This window comes from Acomys minous, assembly GCF_964271855.1.
Source record: "Acomys minous genome assembly, chromosome: 18".
NCBI classification, from domain to species: Eukaryota; Metazoa; Chordata; class Mammalia; order Rodentia; family Muridae; genus Acomys; species Acomys minous.
The window spans coordinates 28,421,615-28,443,202 of record NC_140501.1 but is presented as its reverse complement, the minus strand read 5'-3'; the positions used below and the strand labels follow the sequence as shown (position 1 = coordinate 28,443,202).

General features: G+C 34.4%; 1 protein-coding gene across 4 annotated transcripts in view; it reads right to left on the bottom strand.

The window, feature by feature from the left end:
• Positions 1 to 21,588, bottom strand: part of PCDH9 (protocadherin 9) — an 879,612-nt gene that overhangs the window by 375,241 nt on the left and 482,783 nt on the right. The window lies entirely within an intron of this gene.

Below are 21,588 nucleotides of genomic sequence, written 5' to 3'. Positions count from 1 at the left end.
TTTCCCACAAGCCTCTTGTCAACAACAAAAGTGCAAAAGTATATATTGTGAATATGTATGTATATGTACAAATATGAACACACATAAATGTGGACACATTTACCTGCACTCTTTCAATGTTCATCATACTCAGTATTTGACTTTTTTTTTTTACATCAGAAGGCAAATAACCAATGACACCTCTCACTAGGATGGTTGTTTTTGTTTGACCTAGTTGTAAGTTTATTTTATTTTCAGACTTGGTTCATAATGACTCAACAATAACAGAATAGGATGTTGCTTATTGTCGTACCTGTTGTTCAGCCTTGTGTTTAAGCTATAATTCCTTAAATTTTTGTAAGCTGAGATGCATTTATTAAATATGTTATATTATAATAAGAAGCAATGTAGTAAACAAAATTGTAAAAGGTTAATAAATGTCAGTTCATTGTGTGGTCATGATAATGTACAGTTTTAAGTTGATGCTGATAATGCCTTTTCTAAAGAAGATGTTGTAGTCATTTCTCTTCTTGGGGTAGAAGTCTCCCAAGTGACTTACCTTCTCTAAGACAGGATGTTTTCTTAGAGCCACAATAGCTAGTGAGACTTTTCATTTCTGTTTGCACTTAAGTTTTTTCTATTGCATTTGCTAATAGCTATATAGGCTTATTGGAGTCATGTGAAGTTTTTTTAGAGTTTAGTTTTCATGGTTATCTTGAACAAGTATTTTCTTTTTAAAAAATTAATTCATGGGGCTAGAGAGATCACTTAGTGGTAAAGAGCATTGGCTGCTCTTTCAGGAGACATGGGTTCAATCCCCAGCATCCACATGGCAGCTCACAGCTGTAACTTCAGTTCCACTGGATCTAAAACTCTTACATAGACACACATGTAGGCAAAACAACAATGAACGTAAAAATTAAAAACTGAACCAAAAAAAAGATAGAATATTTAAAAGATCGATGTTCGCTTATAAACTAAGACACTTTTAAAAGTGAAACATAGGGGGCTGGAGAGATGGCTCAGAGGTTAAGAGCACTGACTACTTTTCCAGAGGTCCTGAGTTCAATTCCCAGCAACCACATTGGGGCTCACAGCCATCTATAATGTGATCTGATGCCCTCTTCTGACCTGTAGGAGTACTTGCAGGCAGAGCACTGTATGCATAATAATAAATAAATAAATCTTAAAATAAAAAAAGTGAAATGTAGACATTATGATGTACTAAAGTTATTGGAAATTTATATGTGACACCTAAATTTGTATAAATCAACATATTTAAAAGAAAATTCATAAGCTATGTTGTTCAGGTCACATAATTTAGATTGGAAAATATATTAATACACATATAATATAAAAATGCAAGACAAACCCAGAATATTAGGAAATGGTAAAAAGAGTTTGAGTAGTTGGTGGGAGGAGTTGTTGGACAGTAGAATATAAAGGAACAGTTTTTGCAAAATTATTTATTATGAATAATCATATAAAGCAGCTTAGTGACTACGGTTAATGACACTCTACTCTACACTTAAATTGAAAAGTGACAGCCCAGCAGTTCTAAGCTCATAGGCACATGGGAACATTAACATTCAGGTCCTGTAGAATGTAATGGAATTGTGAACTAATGTGATTTTTTGTAATCATTTTATAGTATACAATGCATACAGTTTCAGTGTTATATGTCAAGTGTATTTCAATCAATACAGAACCATAGGTTTGCAATGAGTTGAAAGTGGGGACTACTATTTCGGTAGCTGAGTTTGGCTTTTTTCTTACGTGTGTGAGTGCTTTGAATATTTGGATTCGTATGTACTCTGTGCCTAGGAGCCACTGGAAATAGTGTTACAAGGAGATATGAGCTGTCGTTTTTGGCCTGGAAAATGAACCTAGGTCCTTGTAAAGTAGCACATGCTCATAATCACAAGGCTCTCTTTCAGCCAAGGGATTGAAGGTTCTACCAACAACAAGAATCATTAGCTTTGAAAAAAAGAAAATAAAAGATAATGATTCTGGAAACCTACAAGAAGAACATTAGGATGAGTGGATCTGGGTCCTGGGGTCCTGCTCAAACTAAGACACCAGCCAAGGAAAACACAGGCAGGAAATTTCAAACCCCTACTCAGACTTAGCCGATGCACAGGACATTCTCCATCGTTGAGTGGAGAGTAAGGTCTGACTTTCTCTTTTTTTTTTCCTTTATATTTATTTATTTATTTTTATTTTTCATTTTTTAATTAATATTAATAAAAATTCATAAACATAGATGCACACAAATGGGTTTATATTTTGTTTTTAGAAAGTATTGGTGATAAGCAATGACATTACAAGTTGAGTATACACTAAAATGACAAGTGTTTGGTACTACATAAAAGTCTTGTTTTTCTCTACTCTATTTGTCCCCAAACTCCGTATGCTGGCAATGATCCTTTTTTTTTTTTTTTTTTTTTTTAATTCTTTGCTTCTGTGGTTACTCTTTGATAAGTACTCCTGTCTCAATACTTGGGGCTAGGCGCCTCTTTTGAGAACACAAATGTGACTAGGATAAAAAGGTTCTAAATAAATTATATAGAGTGCTTGGTTTTGTGTTTTTTTTTTTTTTACTATGTGAGGGAAATGCATTATCACTGATATGTATATTTCTGTTCACCACCTGCATTTGAAGCAATTACCTCCATTCATACCTGCTAACCAGTTCACATGGCAATACCACAACTATTTCCCCGGCTTTGTTTTTGAATTATTGTAGCAGATTAGAGTCTTTTTTTGTTTTTGTGATTAATTGTGCAGAGTGACAATGTTTTAAATAATATGTCTAATGAACAATATGTTCAGATAGTTCAAGTTTTATGACAAGATGCTCGCACAATTTTATTTGCCTCTTATTATGGGTCACCTGTAAACATAGATAGTACTAACTGATCATCTACCACTGAGGATTGTCCCTTCAGACTTGATGGACAAATCTATATTTATTAAAATCAAGGAAAATATTATATTTAATAAATTTTCTGTGGCTACACATTCTCATTTATTCATATCTATGCAGTCCAGGAGGAATGAGAAGAGATTAAATAAACATGTCTGTCTTGGTTATTCTTTTTTTCTCAAAACTAGGCTTCATTACTGTTAAGGTGTCATGGGGAATAATAGTTGCAAAGACAATCATTCTTATTATACAGTGAGGACACCTGTTATATTTATAATGATAGAATGTTTTAAATATACATAGTGGGTATAAAAAGCTTCTTTGAGAAATAAAATTTAATATTTAATTATAAACAAGTAAACCTATATATTTCAGAAAACAATAAAGCTTCAAATTTGTAACAATCTTTCCTTTAGTTAAGAAAATCAATGGCATCTATGTGACAGACAGTTTGGTTGCCCAAGGCTAAGCTGATACAAGACGTAAGACAAGATATTTCTTAGGGCTGTAAAATTTCTGCCTTGCAAAGATCATTCATATTTTATTAAGAGTCTAACTAAAAGCTAGTTTAGTTTAATTTACCCTTTTGTAAATGTAAAATGAAAAACAATTTAAGCCTCTAGCACCCAAGGAGATATATGCATAGGTAAAAAGACTTAGTATGGAAGAGAGATGAGGAAGATTTTATTTTAATTTAATGAGACAGAATAATGAAAATAGAAATGATGTCATGAAAAAAGTGGCTTGTAAATGTAACTTTTAGGGAACAAAAATAAACTCAGACTTCCATTACAGTAACGAGGCTGTGGAAATGCATTCTAGGGAGACTGCCCTGGGTTCTTGTTGAGAAACCATAAGTGGCATAATGCACCGTATTGCTCATGTTTATTCCATAAAGGGACTTTAAAATGTTTCTCTTTTTCGTGGATATTACATTGCTATTAAAATGCTGGCACACTAAAGAATATTCTAGTAATAGCCATATCATAATTTTATAGTTTATGCCAATTTTATTTTTATGAATGCTTAAATGTAAAATGGTTGTAGATTTCTATTATTTTAATCTTAATCTCCCATAAGACTTGGAGCTATAAGACAGTCCTTTTCTAGATTCGGGATGTAGTTACAAAAGGCTAAATTTACAATAACAATGTGTACTACACAACTTTTATAAAAGAGATAACTCAGCTCATTTTATTTCCTAAAAATAAAGGCTACTTGGAATAATTTTTCATCATAACAGTACTGTGTATAATATCTGTGTTTGGCAGGAGATTATTTTCTAAAATAAAAATCAAAGACAAAGTGTGTAGTGTGCAAACTGCAGCTATTGTAATAATACCAATAGTTGATGTGGGAAGCAATGCTCCCTGGGCTAGCATTCCTCAACGTGTTTGCTAGCATGTTTCCCTAAGCCTAATACTATGTTGAGTCAACTTGCTGTGTGTGCTGAATTCCTCCTAAATTATATAGTTAGTTAGAGGGAAACAACAAAGAACTCAGTCCCCTATCACACTTAAATAAAATTTATCCCATCTATTTTAGCAAGAAAACTGTCAGTTAATAAATATAAATTTTGGCATTTTTCCATAAGCTCTTTTATGGTTTTTGTGTGCTACATACAGTGCTACAGGCAAACAAACTTCTTTGTGTTTGTGAAAATATGTCACAGGTGACAAATCTAGCAGACAGTGTTTAATTCTTTCTCCCCTAATACACTGATATAGGATTACAAGGAAAGTACATTATGCTACTGATAAACAACAGGCCAGCAGAGCATAGGACAAATTAAAACCTAACTGAGAATTAAATTCAAAATTACACAATACCAAAACTCAAGAGGACTATCTGAAAGTTAGCTTTGAATGTTATAAATATATTCAGTTGTTCATAATTGAAAGGAAAGGTCCGTTTCCTGGCTACTTTTCCTTGGCTCCTTAGGGAAACGATTCCAGACAGTATCCTTTGAAGTTATTCATCAGCTATTGATCACAACTCAAGTGGCTATAATGAAACACTTTGATTGGAGGAGAATATAAAGCACACTTGGGGCCAGAAGACAGCGAGCATTATGTAAATGAGGAGCAATTAATTGTAGCCAAGCTAAAAGGTAAAAATTAGCCTGTGTATTTGAGTAGGTGAAATGCTCTTAGAAAATTAATTTAACTTGGAATCTTACAAAATAGAGAATATAAGTCAAAGCTCTGGACCTTGTATTCAGCATCATCACTAACTATAGGATATTCCTGCCTATTTATGGGATACATGACAGAAGCACAGGAAGACAACATGCTAGAACCAAATTCGATCCTCAAAATTCTGACAAGTGAGCGCAACTTGGGCTCTGGTTCATGCTTCTCAACTTACTAACTGCAAGTTTGGACAAGATCTTTAGTCTCCAGGAACCCATCCCTTTATGCATAACAAGGTACACCGAACTCCAGATATGTCTTTGTACAGTATCATGTAAGGTCTGTTTTTGAGGTATGTGAGAGATTTGCACAGTATGTGAAGCATATGCTAGGCTTATAATATCAATTGCTTGTAACCGCAGTGGTATTTTTTGAACTCAGGATCCTTCTACCTATAATTCTGGTATTAAAGGTATGTAGTACCACATCCAGCTAGCAACTACCTTCTTTGAAATTTCATTTATGAACCTCAGAGACAGAACCAGTGCTCAGGGTCAGATGATGTTTTAACTCCTACAAATGAGTTGTAATTACAAATTTTAAAGAAGAAAGCTATGAAGGAGAAATATCTCCATCTTCAAATTTTATTTCTATTTCATGGGCAGAAAAAAACTGAAAACCAGAATTTAAAAAATGAAACAAAACAAAATAAGTTCTATAGAAAGAATTTATCTGTCAAGGAGAAGATTAAGTAGGACGGTTAGGTAAGAAATACTCATAAATGTTTCCTGTTAAAATAACCAAAAATAAGCTACAGGACACCTAGACTAGTATCAGTCTCCAACACACATTATTGCTGTGTTTGGCTCATAATACAAAACCAAAAAGGAGAACTGCAGAGCCAGACAGCTCAGGCCAAGCATTTAAAGCAAAAGGGAAGGGCCACTCACAATAATGAACCTTGCAAATAAGTGTCAGATGAAGCCCCTTTAAGAATTTTTCTTCCAACAAACACTTTAATCTTTTAAAACCATTCACCCATAGAATATACATGAACCTATAGGGTAAACTTAATGTATATTAAGTGGAATCTCTACCAGCTTAGAACAGGACCACTGCTGAGGATGTTCAGCCATTGTCATGTTAAAAAGACTCAGACTGGTGGTTTTACAACTACAGATTTAACCTGCTTGCTTCACTGAAACATTTGTGCTCTTGACTTACTTCACTGTGTGGAAAAAGGAAGTGCAGCAATGAAGAAATTTGGTGGGAATTGTGAACAAAAAACAACACAGAAAGAAGCTGTTAAGCTTCAGCAAGCCTCAAGTGCTGGCAATTTACAATGAACTTGTCTCAGTTTAGGCAGCACTTAATTCACCCCACACTTATGGAGAATTGCTCATCACTTTTATCTGTTCACGCTGATCAACATAGGGATAAATGAGATTACATAGGCGCTTTTACTAAACTCACATAATAAACATTAATTAATTAGCTCATCAGCGGAAATAACCCATAGAGATTATCAAGATTGTAAGGATGACAAATTAGCAGTCATGGAACAGAAACATGCTCCTCTCTGAGCCTGGGTCACTCATTTATCTTTTGTGTACAAAGGGGTTTTTGGCAGGATTTTATCTAATCACTATTAATTAACATTTATTGAATTCTTCCTGAGTATATCGCTCTGCATCCTGTATCTGATTGCCAACCAATGTAATACATATTTATAAAATTTAATATGTTCTCTTTGATATGCTATTGCACTTTTTGTCTGTTTGTGAATTCTCAAACTTCTTCATTTTAGAAGACAGATAATGTAGACAAAATGCAAAATTCCATTGCACTAACTTTCTCTCTCTCTGTATGTCTGTCTCATCTCTGTTTCTCTGTCCGATCTCTGTCTCTGTGTCTCTGAGTCTCTCTCTCTCTCTCTGTGTATGTGTGTGTTTGTGGTGTGTGTGTGTGTGTGTGTGTGTGTGTGTGTGTGTGTGTGTGTGTGTGTTTACTGGTTATTAAATTCAATGTATTTGCTATGAAAGCATTCTACCACAGAGTTATATATAACCAGTCCCCACACCAATTTCTTAATACAGTTTTTCATTTTCATTTTCAATCATTGCATTTTTTTGCTTTTTCCATCTGTATTTTATTAGTAGCATTTTCAATGAAATAGTAGCTTAAACTTTAATACAACATTCTTTATATATTTAATTATTTTTTAAATTTGGTGAAAGTTTTTAAAGGGGGTAATTTGAAGTGTATTGTTTTTAAGCCTATATGTTTTAATATGAATAACCACTGTAGTTCTGGGAAACACAATGAGCCTGCTCTCATGGACACTGTATCTCATTAGAGACATTCAAAAATATGTTACAGAAAATACAGGCTGATATACTAATAGTAAGTGACGAGGTAGGGACATAGCTTATTTCTTAAATCCATGACAGATGTGTGAGGACAGGAGCTCAGATACCCAGCACCCACATCAAAACAGGTAGGGAATGCAAAATGCCTCTATCCCCAGTTCTTAGACTACAGATACAGAATTCCCAAGGCAATAGAGCAATCGAGGAAGACAGCATATATCAACTTTTTGTGAAGATAAACATGCATACCCCAAATACATTAAATATACAGCTAATAGTAATAAAGCTAAATCAGAAACTCTTTGGAGAATTAAAGGATCAGCAGTGACAACATATGAGGGAGGTATTCTTCAACACAGGACTGCTGAAAATCCAGAGCTTCCCCAGGACAAGTCTGTGGCTCATACACTGCCCTGTTTTCAGTGACTGGATGATCAAATTTACAATTACGTCTCAGGTCCTGCAGCTCCAAACAGGAATTTGGACAAACAACTCCTAGAAAAATAAGCCAAACCCTAGAAACATCAATGCCATTCAGCTGATGTTTGGATAGAGACCCATTCATTCTGCCCCCAAACAAAGTCTCAAACATTTTGTATGTGGAGATGATTACACCACCATAAACTGCCACAGCAGTTATGCTATTCTTTGATATATCTTTGGAAAACATAGCATTTCTAAGTAAGCCTTCAGTTCAGGGACAAGATCGGAATAGAGATTGAAAGCTTTAGCCATCAGCCAGTCTTCAGGCCTTTCATTTATTGTATACAGCGAGATGTGCTGGTAGAAAACACGACTTGACAATTGATTTACTGCACAACTTCCTTTAAAGAGGTTTTCTTCAATTCACTGCAAAATAACATAGGGTTTTCTATACTACTACTATTAACATCTAATTTATACATGTAGGGAACAGTGGCTCTATGAACAGAAAATGGCTAGACTTTCAGGAAGAAAATGGTTGTTTTTCTCTAAAAATGAGTTTTGTCCCTGAATTCATTTTATACTACATTTTGAAAATGCATTTTCTAGGCTGAATATTAAGTAAACAAAATTTTATCAAATAAAATTAAATGGAATGATACATTCATTTGCTTCAGTTCCCTGTTTCATTCTTCAAAAGGAAGTAATGTGATATATAATGGCCATTTTCAAATATTTACTCATATTATATAAAACAAATTAAATTTAAAGCTCCATTATCTAGGTGAACATGTGAGTTAATAGATATTAAAAGAATGTAACTTAACCATTGCCCTACAACAGGATGCTTAATTAATAAAACAAAAATAAGAAAACAAACACCAAATTTCCTTTTCTATTGCCTTAGAATTTCACTATAAAATGCATTGTTTTGTAGCAAGACCACCACTCTTGTGTACAATGTTCAAGCAAATATGATTTTAATATTGGGATAGTTGTTACAAATCACTGTCAGTTATTAATTTATTCGTTCATGAGACTTCTGAGATGTCAAGCACAACAAGAAAGTGTAAGTGGAATAATAGTGAATGCTGAAGAAAGAATGGAACAGGTATAAATATGAGATACTTTAGGAGGATAAGTAAGGCATGGTACTTGTATCACTTAACACATACTATTAACTAGAATGTTCTATGTTTCTTACTGAAAATAGCATATGGCTTTCTTGTACATTTTCCTATGACTTTTATGTCTTTTGTTATTTATTGCAGTTGTGCAACAATATGCTTGATACTAGCTTTAAAATCTGAAGAAAAAAATATAAGGTATTAATTTTGTACTACAAACAGTAATATGGACTCCTTATCATAAAAAAGAAAAGTCAAGGCCGGGATGCTTAGGCTGCATATGTTACTACCATTTCACGAAAAACACACTTTCCATAGGGGCCACTGCAAACCTGTTCCTGAAGCATGTAAAATATTGGTTTGTTTTTCTATTTCAGCCACTATACTCTTAGAAGTGAAGAACTACAACAATAACAGTGAAAACATAACATGCTAAATTTGTATTGCTACTATGTGAAAAGTCACTATAATTTTCTCCTAAACCTAAGATTAATACATTAAACCGACTGTATGTCAGCAAGTAAATGGGAGTCTGGCTAATTTCATATCCAAATTGTGAAAATGTTATATGCTTCCTCGTTCATTCAGATGAATCTCACTGTTTTTCTTCACATAGTTCAAGACTGCCAATTTTTGATATTTCTTGCATCTTGGGTCTTATGTCCATATTCAAAATCTGAAATATTGTCTCCTATTGACCAGTCTTTCATATCTACAGACCTAACTCATTTATCCTCCCTCTGTTTTATATGGACATGAAGATTACACTTTATATCTCCAATTTCTAAATTTGATTGATTTCGAAGAGCATGTTGTTCCTGTAAAACATGAGACTCTTGGATACAGGACTACTATGTACATGTGGAAGGAACAAGATTATACAATTATTTTTATTCACAAAAAATAGAAAAAAAGAATTACTGTCAATTTTTACATATACGTATCATGTGTTATACTTCTTCAAAGAAAATAACGGCATGCAAATATAAATTATGATCACAGATATATTAAATGCAGAATGACTATATTTTCAAGAAAATGGCTGAGCTTATATTATAGGTTCTATGAATGCAGAAGCATATTTTCCAACAAGTCTTTATTTTGACTTTTTGGGGGGAAAGACATCTGTGTGATGAAGAACCTGTAATGAACTAACCTGACGAATAGTTGCCCAAATAATGTAGCTTGTTCCTGTTAGTCTCATAGACAGACAGTTTTAAGTGCATATTTTTCAGCATTACTTAGAACATTACCAAATGCAAAATATATACTAAGATTTTAAAAACTTTTTGCATGAATAGTTTATCTTTAATGTGTAAACATATTATATAGAAAATTATAACACTACATGTTAGTAAACATAGGACTCTAACTTCAAAAATAAGCAAATTGGAATTCACAACGGCTATAAATGTGATCATTTTTACCATAATTACTTATACTTACACTATGATCATGTTGTCTGGAGCCACCGTGCTCCAGGACTCGGCTCTCTAGAGTCTGCTGTATGCTTAGCAATTCAAGACCATCTGGTGCAATGGTTTGACTTGATTTTTAGCCTTTGTTGGCTGCTATTTGACAGAGTGAGTATCCTGCTAAGATTTGTACAACAACTGTACAAGAACTACACTGTAGTCTGGTTCCCAGCTCTCGCATTTTGATATTTTGTGAGACTTTTTCTTACCCATTAAGGTCCCTTTCTGTGTTTCTGAACACTCCCCTTCATGGGATAAAGATCAAGAACATTATAAAAAAATATGTTACTTCAGAATCTAGTATTTCCATTTCTATTTTTATCACACCATAAGTTAAATTCTGATTTTTATTTGGTGCAACTATTTATACTACTTTTTTCTGATGTGATCTGAGTGATTAGTAAAAATAAATTCTAGTAGCATTAATAATTTATTTTAGTTCTACTGGCTTTTCTTGAAATTTAAATTGAATCATTTCTTTAAAACAGTGGTCATTAAAACTTTTAAGGGATTCAAATTCTAACATGACATTCTTGTTACTGTTTCTTCAGAATCACATAATAATTTAAGTGTTATGATTGATGAAACATAGCTTGACTGAATTTCAGGAGCATCATGTCCTCTATTGAAAGCCATAGTAAAAAATATGTCTAGACATACAGTGCCACTGAGCTAAAAATAATCAAAAGTATTCAAAAGTGCATTCTTTGAGTATATATATATATATATATATATATATATATATATATATATATATATATATATATATATCACTTTGAGCATGCATTGCTTCTGGGTGTCCTAGCAATTGCACTCGTAATATTGGTAGACTTTTTAGATATTTGTCATTCTTCTTTTTTGTTTCACTATGCTGATATAACTTCCTTGATTTCTGATTTTGTACTATCCTCCCTAATGTCAGCAGTCTAAATTGTCATATATTATATAACCACAGTTTTTTAAACTGTGGGTGATGGCCCCAAATGAATCTTAGTGAATATGGAGATGAGTTTTAGGAAAATGTGATGTCAATTATATATTTCTGATCATTTTAATCACAAAAATTGAATTAAAATTAAAAACATGAGGAATAAAAGATTTTTTTTCAGCATTAGCCTTGTTTCTGAAAATACATGAACATATATGAACACTGTGAAGGTTGAGATGCCACACATACACTTGTGGAAGAGGTCAGATAAAATTTTCATTGTTTTACATACACACAAAGTTTTTTTTTTCGTGCTCCTATAGAACTGAAATACATTTTACAGCAAAATGTATTTTATATTATCTGACCATCACCATTTAGCATTTAAATATCAGATTATTATATCTTTGAATGGGCTCTACTGTAGTGTTCCCTACTTGCACACTTGCTGGAGTTTCAAATAAAATCATTAAATAAATTTTGTATTATAAATAGAAAAAAATTTCCAGCAGTTTCTGAAATGGTTCTAAATATGTTTTTCCCATGGTGTACTCCTTACTTATCAACATTGGTAGTAATAAAGCCAAAATAATTTTCAAATCTGAAAAGATGGAAATCAGTCTTAATAGTATAGACATTTCTTGCATATTTATGAATGGTTAAAATTGTATTTATACAAAACAATTGCTTTAAAGCATATATGATTTATTATCAGTAAATTTTTTGTATGCCAAATTTTACATCTGTACACTGGAGTTTAATAATATTCTCTCAGGCTGAAGAGGTCATAAATATGAAGGACATTTTCTTCAAGGCTGACAAATGCAAATAGTCCAAACACTATGAATGTAACATTTACATAATTCCTGATTGTTTCATGGTTCTTCTCTCTGTAGATAGTTTACTGAATTTTGTGTAATGATATGAGTGTATATGTAAAAAATAATAAAGAATTATATTAAAGAATTCAGTTACACAGAATCTACTATGCATATCATCTCTTGTGGTAAATATATTTTTCTTTTAATTTGCAACTTTGAAACTTCCACACCATGATAATCAATATCTCCTCAAAGTCATAGGTTTTGTGTTAATTCACTAACATTAATCATGGATTTAGTTGAGTCTCAAAGATACATGGTTTAGGTGATTAATAAAAACAATGTATATTAAGGTTTCTGAGTAGCTGAGAAGAAGGTACTGAATAATTTAGTCATCAGCATGTTGTATTTATAGTATTCTGTATCCATATGTAGTTTGTAATTGAGTTTCAACACTATGTATTAAATCCCTAATTTACACAGCACTGTTGGATGTTTCTGTACAGATCTATAAATACGTAATCCATCATAGTTAAGCTGATGAATATAATCTTCTACAGTCTATTTCCTATAATAGGTAGTCTATTCTTTACCTGATTCCTCTGTGTACATTGGTGTGAGTAAATAACACTAAGACAAATAAATGTGACAATAAAAGTCAATAAAAACCAATAGATCAGTATGGTGTGCATTAATGTCTGCATTTCAAGTGTACTTTAACTTAAAGAAAGACTCCATTTCAGCAAATACTTTGTCTCCTTCCAACTTCTGCTTTCAAAGACAGATTGCCCTGAAGAAGCACCTGGAATCTTTAAAACATTTCATACACAAAATAAAGATAGCAGACGTTCTTATTGGAAATATTTATGGAAACTGCTTCAAGAAATAAAGCCATTATGAATTGTGTAAACTGGGATTAATAAATGATATGTTTGACGCTATCTTTAGAAACCAAGAACATGGCTATAAAATCACAAGGAAAGCTGTGCATCCAGTTTCTATGTGCTTTCTATATGTTCAAGTTCAAACGAGGATGTTTTAATTTGGAAAAGTATCTTTTAATCTGCAAGATTTGATTGATAAAATCTCTAATGATAAAAAGATCATGGAAAAAGCCTGTTATGTAAGCCCAGTGAAGTCTGAAGTTCTTGGCTCTCTTTTCAATATATGTAGTACCTTCTAAGTATCGACAGACAGATAATTGAGTAATGCTCAGCCTTGTATAAGGTGTGTTATAGTTGGCCTGCTCAGTTATCTAAAACACGAAGGAGATGAAGGGCAGAGTGCTTGATTCATTCTACCTGTTCACTTGCATCTTGTGAACAAAGCATGGAAAGTCTGCCTTGAGCAAACGTGGAAGAAACAGATTTGGGGTGAAGAATGGTCATCATTCTCAATGCTGGCTTTAGAAATAAGACATTGGTTGGTAAGAATGTTCTAGAATATCCAGATAGGTTTGTCTCTTCAATATTTATATATCAGAGCCACTTCTATCATAAACTTACTTGACTGGCATATTTTATTTTATTTTTTTTGGACACCCTCTTCCACACATAGAAACGTAGTGAATCTGCAATTCTTATAGGGAGAATGGTTCAAAATTTAAGAAGCTTGATCTGCCTGCTTGAACAGGTCCCTTCCAAGGTGTAGGGGATGTCTAAGTGGAACATCTACAAGGTGATATATTCCTTATGAATTTCTCACAGGTAGCATACATATTTCTGACAGATGGCCCTCTATATTAGATAAATTTCATGACTGTGATAACATGAATTTACTATTTTTAATTGTTAAATGTGGTACTTAAACCCAAGAAACATTTCATTGTATATATTTTCTCTGAACATATATTCTCATATGAAAGCTCACATTCTGTAAAATGAAGTGGCACATGTTGGTTCTTAAATTTATTTTATTCCTTTTTAAAAATAACTTTTGGAGTACTTGATAGTTTCTCTAAGATATTTATACCATATCACAAGCTTTAAAATAAATAAAACTATGAACTCATAGAATATATGCACAGACTCTCTTATAAGTAAATATTCACAAGATCCCATACTTCTCAATAAATGTCAGGTGGAAATACTTTTTGTTATCCCAAGAGAATAAAAAAAAAATCAGGATTAAATAGGTGAATTGACCCAGTGGGTAAAGGAGAGTTTTATGGGAATCTTGTGTCTACAGTTAAATGTTAGAACCTATATAATATGTTAATTTCAGAGGTAAAATATAATTTAGATTATTTAGTACAAATGGTTAAATTTTAATAATATGGCCTATAGTAACAATGTTAACAACAGGCACTCTTTCATGCTGTAAAAATACAAAAGGACACAAATTGATTATGATTGAATGACAGTGATATGTTGGTTTGAAAGAAAAAATAATGGTTCTCTCATCATGAAACTTATGTAATCTATGTTCATTGTAAAAACATATGAAATATATATATTTAATGTAATCTAAATAAGCCAATTGACACTTCTACAATGAGTCAGGCAGATGCCTCTCTATACAACACAAGGTTTGTGATGAATTATATTCAAAAGTAGGGCTTTATCTAGCACATAGTTCTGAAGCTTGGTAGGTGATTGGGTAGATCCGGCATTTGTCCTAATGGGAGATTCCAGGTGGCAAAGGAGGAGCCAACCATTCAGCTGGTCAGGAAACAAACACAGAAAAGGTTCTACATTGTCCTAAAGAGTCAGACCCTAAGGGACCAAAGAATGCCCACATAGGCCTCATCTATCAACTATTTTCCCATCCCGTAGTAATACCACCCTGGGTATCAAACTTTAGCACATGAAGTTTTTATGGCTCTTATAAAAAATAATAATAATATATAGATAGCAAATTTGAACAGTAAGCATCAGGGCTATGATTCATATTCACTCTATTTTTGCTGAGACCTGTTAAAACTAAGATATAAATTACTATATATAGCACTTTAACATTTTGAAAGTGTTTTTATGTATGATTTATAATTTATACTACACAAAATCTTATTCTGTCATTGATTTACATGTGTATAAATTCAGAAATTCAGAAAAGTTACATCATTTTAAAACACTTGTGCTTTAAGTGTGCTTAAAGCAGTGAATTAAACCTCCATATCTCAATGCAGTTGAATTTGGTTCCACAATCCCCTCTCCAATGTTTCTGGAGAAATGAAACAATGATTATGTATAGTCTTCAAGGTACAAAAATGCATTACGATGTAACCAGCTATTTTTCCATTATCACATGTGTTCTAATCACTAAGTACTCAGCAAAAGGAGGCATAAAATCATCACCAAAGAAAAATCTACAGAAATCTTATGGTAATTTTCCAGGTGAATTATATGCAGTTAGAATAGTGAACATCCACAAATGAGTTTGAGGGAACAAATGTCACAAAGAGAAAAAAAGGCACCTGAGGAAAGTTGGTACCCAAAGTCAACATCAGCTATATAATCATGGTCTGTATTCACAAAAGAAAGGTACTGAAGCATGGCTTCTTGTGGGAGAATTTCTATTATGAAGATGTTTCTCAGTATCTATGTTTACCTTTCTACATCGTTAACAGTTTTTGACTGTTGTGAACATGCATAGATTATCCCAGAGATGTTGGGTTCAGGATATCTCAAGTGCCAATGTAGACACTAGCTCAGAAAACTCTAGAATTCCAGGTATGAGATAAAGAAGGCTGTTGAACCATTTTCTATGTATACCATTTGCTCCTTCCTAATAAGTAAAATGTAGTTAACCTTGCCTAACATTTCTTATCGTCTAAAGAACCCATTTTTTGATGTATATTGAAGTCCTAAATCTTGAAGTCAGAACAGAAAGAAAAGAAGTTTGATATATGGATGGCATTTTAACCTTGGAAATAACAAGGCCACGTTTCAGTGCCAGCTCTTGTAGCAAGACGTCTGAGACAGGAATAATTACCTGTTAATCAACCTCCTCATGTACTTTAAATACTAATATAATCTATTAAATATCATTATGATCTCTCAAAAATTCACCATCTCTTCCTCTTAGTGATGATATTAAGTAGTAGTATCTTCTCAGAAATAAGATGATAGGATTACGCTCCTGTGGATTAGATTACTGATCCCAGTGAGCCCTGGAAATCTTGGCCGTGTGAAAACAAGGTGTCATTGTAGAGCACACTGCATGCTTTTACCAGACCCTCAATCTGCCTAGACCTTCATTGGATAATTCAGTGTTCAGTACTTGGAGAAATTAATTTCTGGTGTTTTTTAAGATGCCTTGTATAAAGTATTTTGTTATACTCCAAATAGACCAAGACAAATATGAACAAGGTCAGTGAATGATGGTGGTAATAATAAGAGAGATGGATGATTTTTGTTTGAATTAATAGTTGATCAAAATTCCAGAACATTTTTTCAGGAAACGCAAAGAATTCATTCATCATCAAAATGCATGAGTTAAAAATTATCCAAAATCTTTCTCTTATAATCTTTTGGAAAATAAGTTAGCAAGAAATATAATTCACCCAGATGATAAGACATGTACTAATAAAAGTTACAATAAAGTATAATCAGTGGTGGTCTTTCTGCAGGGGGCAAGGGAAGAGGCATATGCCAGCTCACAGCTGTAACTCGGCACTATTTACACAGTGGTTTTAAAGTATATTACTGATCATCCAATCATCACAATACTTGTGCGCATGCAGAGAAAGTAAGTCAGTACTGAGAAGAAGGAGTAAATGCTCAGTGCTTTCATGAAGCCACTTCCTAGATTCCAATTTAAATCTAGAAAATATAAAAAGATACATAGTTTTCTTCAAATTGAGTATATACTTCCTACCAAGAAAGACTAGAATTATATTTAAGTGTCATGTATTTCAAACAAGAATTACTTATAGATTAAGAACTTAAGGTTTTCATGGGGGTAGATGATAAGGAGATGGCTCAGTGAGTAAGTATACTTGTTCTGCAATTTAAGTGACCTCACTTGAAATTACTAGAATCCACATAAAAAGCCAGCTGTGGCTGACTATACCTTAACCCCAGCACTGGGGAATAGACCCAAGAGTAGATTCTAGGAAAATATTGGCCAACAACCTACTGAAAAGATGAGTTAGCATTGAAGTGAAGACTGTATTTCAAGGCAGTGAATAGATAGAGAACATGACACCAGATATCCTGTTCTAGTCTTGCATTAAGTGTTCATATGCATTTGCACACTCATATACTTGAAAACACACACACACCACACACACACACACACACACATACACACACACACACACACACACACACACACACACACACACTACCACATACATGTACACACACGAGAAATAAAAGAAAAAGGTTTAGAGACAGATCTGGCAGGATATAAAAATATCAAATAAGTTTTCTATAATGGTTGTTACATTTTTGGTGCATTTCAAATGCTAATAATAAGCAGAGAAAGCAGGGAACAAAATGAGGATTATTAATTAACTCTCATATAAGAGAATTTTCTCTCTTATATAGTAGATAAAATTATTATCAGACGGCAACTAAAAGAACACAACACCTTGATCATGGCTCGTTCTGGATCTCAAATCACAAATGGAACTATGTATATGTAAAAAATGTATGTGATGGAAGATGCAGTAGCCCATAATGCCTGGGAATCTATGCTGAATTCAACTTTATCACATTGTAACAATCCCTATCCTGTAGGTAATAATAATTCAATTATATGCAGGGTCCCTGGTGTTATTTGTTTATGGCCATTAGCATTAATTTAATACAAAATATCGGTACACAGGAGTTTCAAGTGCTTCTAATGAAGTATGTATGAAACCGTCCTGCTGGTACTGGCTGCGCTGATTTTATTTTGCTAATTTGGGAACAGTTAATGTAATATGAAGAAAACAACATGATGAAATTATGCTTCTGGTAGCAAAGTCTGAAATCCAACTCTCATGAGGGGGCCATTGGAAAGGGCTGTCAAATCACTTCCATCTTCGAAATTCAGCATATTATATATTCTAAGACGCTGTAGTTTATAGTCTTTTAAACATCATTACACATACGCAAATGTGTATTTTTTGCACGTTCTCACGTGCACACACATATATACATGCCATTATGAGTATGCACAAGTCAGAGGACAACTTTAAAAAACTAAGTTTTCACTTTCACCATCCTTGTAGGATCGCTGGACAAGTTGGAAACAGGCCTCTTGACCCACTGAGCAATCTCTTATTATTCTGATCTCAACATTTATGGACGGTGCATATGTTTTGGTGGATGGTAACCTAATCAGAAAGGTACTTTGAGTATATTTATATTAGGTTTCTGATATTTTGGTGCCTTATTACATATGACAGAAGTTATATTTCCTCAGAATCATATCCTACTTCAGATAGAAGCACTAAAAAATTAAAGTGTAATTTTTGTAAATTGGACGCATCCTCATTTTATTTGGCCTAGCAATGTTCTCCTTCAGGGTTAGGGATGGTAACCTGCTCTTAAATCAGAAATCCTCACACCGTTGCTCCATGGCTCACAGACAACGGCATACCCATCTCATCAGCAACAAAATCTAATACTTTTTCAGAAGATACTAAGCCTCTATCTACCTGTGCACTTTTACAGTCTTTTGTTTCAGCATGATGGATACTCCCAAGTACTAGAAAGACTTCTTATCTTTCTCAACCACCAAAGACACGAAGTCCTGATTGATGAGATTACTATGGTTTCTGATCATTCGCAGCAGGAATAAATTCAGGAATACAGACCCCAAAGGTGCATTGTAATGGGTTTCAGCCTATTGGTTGTAATTTATCTTCAGCTATTATACAAATGCACTTTCTCTAAGTAGGACTTAATGCCCTCCCCAACTTTCTGTAGCACTTAGGGTGACCTAGATAATTATGAATGTTTGCCAATGCTCTCATCCCTGTGTGAATAGCTGATGCTATTGAGGGCCAAATGCAGTTTGCCTTCTTTAGTGTGTATGTTCCTGAATATCTCACTACTTCTATGCATGTGAGTACACCAAATTAGAACTCACTCCACAATAATAACAAAATGAGAATAATGACACAGTTTTAGTTTGGCACTAAAATAGCACATATCGGTCGCTTAGTATGTTATGGATGATTATGCTCATTTTTATAACAGAAAGAACTAAACCTCAACATGTAGGGGAATTTTAATTCAGTCGGCTGAATTTTTATTTAATTCATTTCTGCTCTGACATGAGATCATAACCAAACACCCTCTAGGTCTGTATGATCTGGCTGGGATACAGACCTACCTTCAATCTCACGAGACAGTGGTAAGCAGATAAGCAGCTGAGTTGTGCAAGCCAGCAAAAGTTCAAAAAGACCTAGAAAGGGGGAGTTTATTCAGACAGAAGTCTCAGATGCTGAAAATATTTTAGGCTTAGATTAGCTTGTACAGAGGCTAGAAAATCACCAGGGCTAGCCTGACATTAGCAGATGGAGGCTTACTGCTTCCGGGATGGTAGTTACAATAGGTGAATACATGCTACTTTAATATCAAAGAGATTTTGTTTATGAAATTAAACAATTAAAAAGTATTGGGATACATGTCAGAGGCAGCTCTTAATCCCCTTACTATGGAAACTATGTGAAATCTGAGCTGCCCATTGACTATATCTGTGCATAGGCGTCTTAGGTCCAATCTATGCATGGTCCTTGGTTGATGAGCCCTGGGAGAGCTGCCTAGCCAGGCTACTGGGAAAGAGGACTCACTCAGTCCTGATGCAACTTGAAGAGGATGGGAGGGTAGTGGCTATAATCTGGAGTAAAGTGAATAAATTGTTTAATTAATTTAACTCTAGTGCCCCCAATTTGATCACTTCCCATTGGTGGGGAGGCCTGGCTGCACTCAGAGGAAGGGAAGCAGACTTTCTAGATGAGACCTGATAGGCTGTGGCCATATGGTAGGAGAGGAGGTCACATTCTCTCAGAGGTCTAGGGGAGGGGAAAAGGGCAAAAGAGAGAGAGAGGATGGGAATAGGAAGTTACAAATGAGACAGTAAGAATCCAGCTATAATCTGAATAAATTATAATTTTAAGAAAGGAAAAAATTATTGCATATCTGTGGAAGTCAGGATAAACTGTGCACATTACTCATTCCATTCTTTTTTTTTTTACTTTATTAATTTATTCTTGTTACATATCAATGATTATCCCATCCCTTGTATCCTCCCATTCTTCCCTCCCTCCCATTTTTCCCTTATTCCCCTCCCCTATGACTGTTCCTGAGGGGGATTACCTCCCCCTGTATATGTTCATAGGGTATCAAGTCTCTTCTTGGTAACCTGCTGTCCTTCCTCTGAGAGCCACCAGGTCTCCCCCTCCAGGGGACATGGTCAAATGTGAGACACCAGAGTATGTGAGAAAGTAATATCCCACTCTCCACTCTACTGTGGAGAGTGTTCTGTCCATTGTCTAGATCTGGGTAGGGGTTTAAGGTTTACCGCCTGTATTGTCCTTGGCTGGTGCCTTAGTTTGAGCGGGACCCCTGGGCCCAAATCTGTCTATCATAATGTTCTACTTGTAGGCTTCTAGGACCCTCTGGATCCTTCTACTTTGCCATTCTCCCATGCTTCTCTCATCTAGAGTCCCAATAGAATGTCCTCCCCTCTGTCTCAGTTTCCTGGTAAGTGAATGCTTTCGTGGGACATGCCCCTTGGGCTAATATGCAGATATAAGTGGGTATATACCATTTGAGTCTTTCTGCTTCTGGGTTAACTCGCTCATTATGATCATTCCATTCTTAAGTTGGAAAAGTGTGTTCTTTACCCCCACAATCCTTTTCTGTGATAGGGGTTCCTTTCCTAGAATCCTCTAACCTTTTAAATGTGTCTACAGTGGTGGGAATCATTTTCTGGAAACGTACATGTGGGAAATAATAGAAGTGCATATGATATGTTCTCACAGTAAGATCCTCTAACATTCTGAGGTATTCTTGGTTCAGTTGGAGTGGCTTTGGTTTTAGTTAGATACATTTGGCAAGATTCTAAAGACACCTGGTACTCACTCTTTGCCCTATATTACACAGGCTTTTTTTTTTCCTCCAGGGCTAATTCTCCAGGAACTTCTTTCTTTTTTTTTTTTTCTAATTTTAATTTATTCAGATTACATCCAGATTGTTATCCACTCACTTGTATCTTCCCACTCCCACCTTCCCTCCCTCTTTTAACCTATCCCCTTCCCTTATACCTCTGACAGAAGGTGATCTCTTCCCTGCCATATGACCAGAGCCTATCAGGTTTCATCTGGATAGCCTGCTTTCTCTTCCTCTGTGTGACAATCTGACTTCCCCAACAAGGGAAACTGATCAAATCAGGGCCACCAGAGTTCCAAGGACAGTGCATGCAGTAAGCCTAGAGCCCCTGTTCAGATATAGCCAAGGGGCAGTTCAT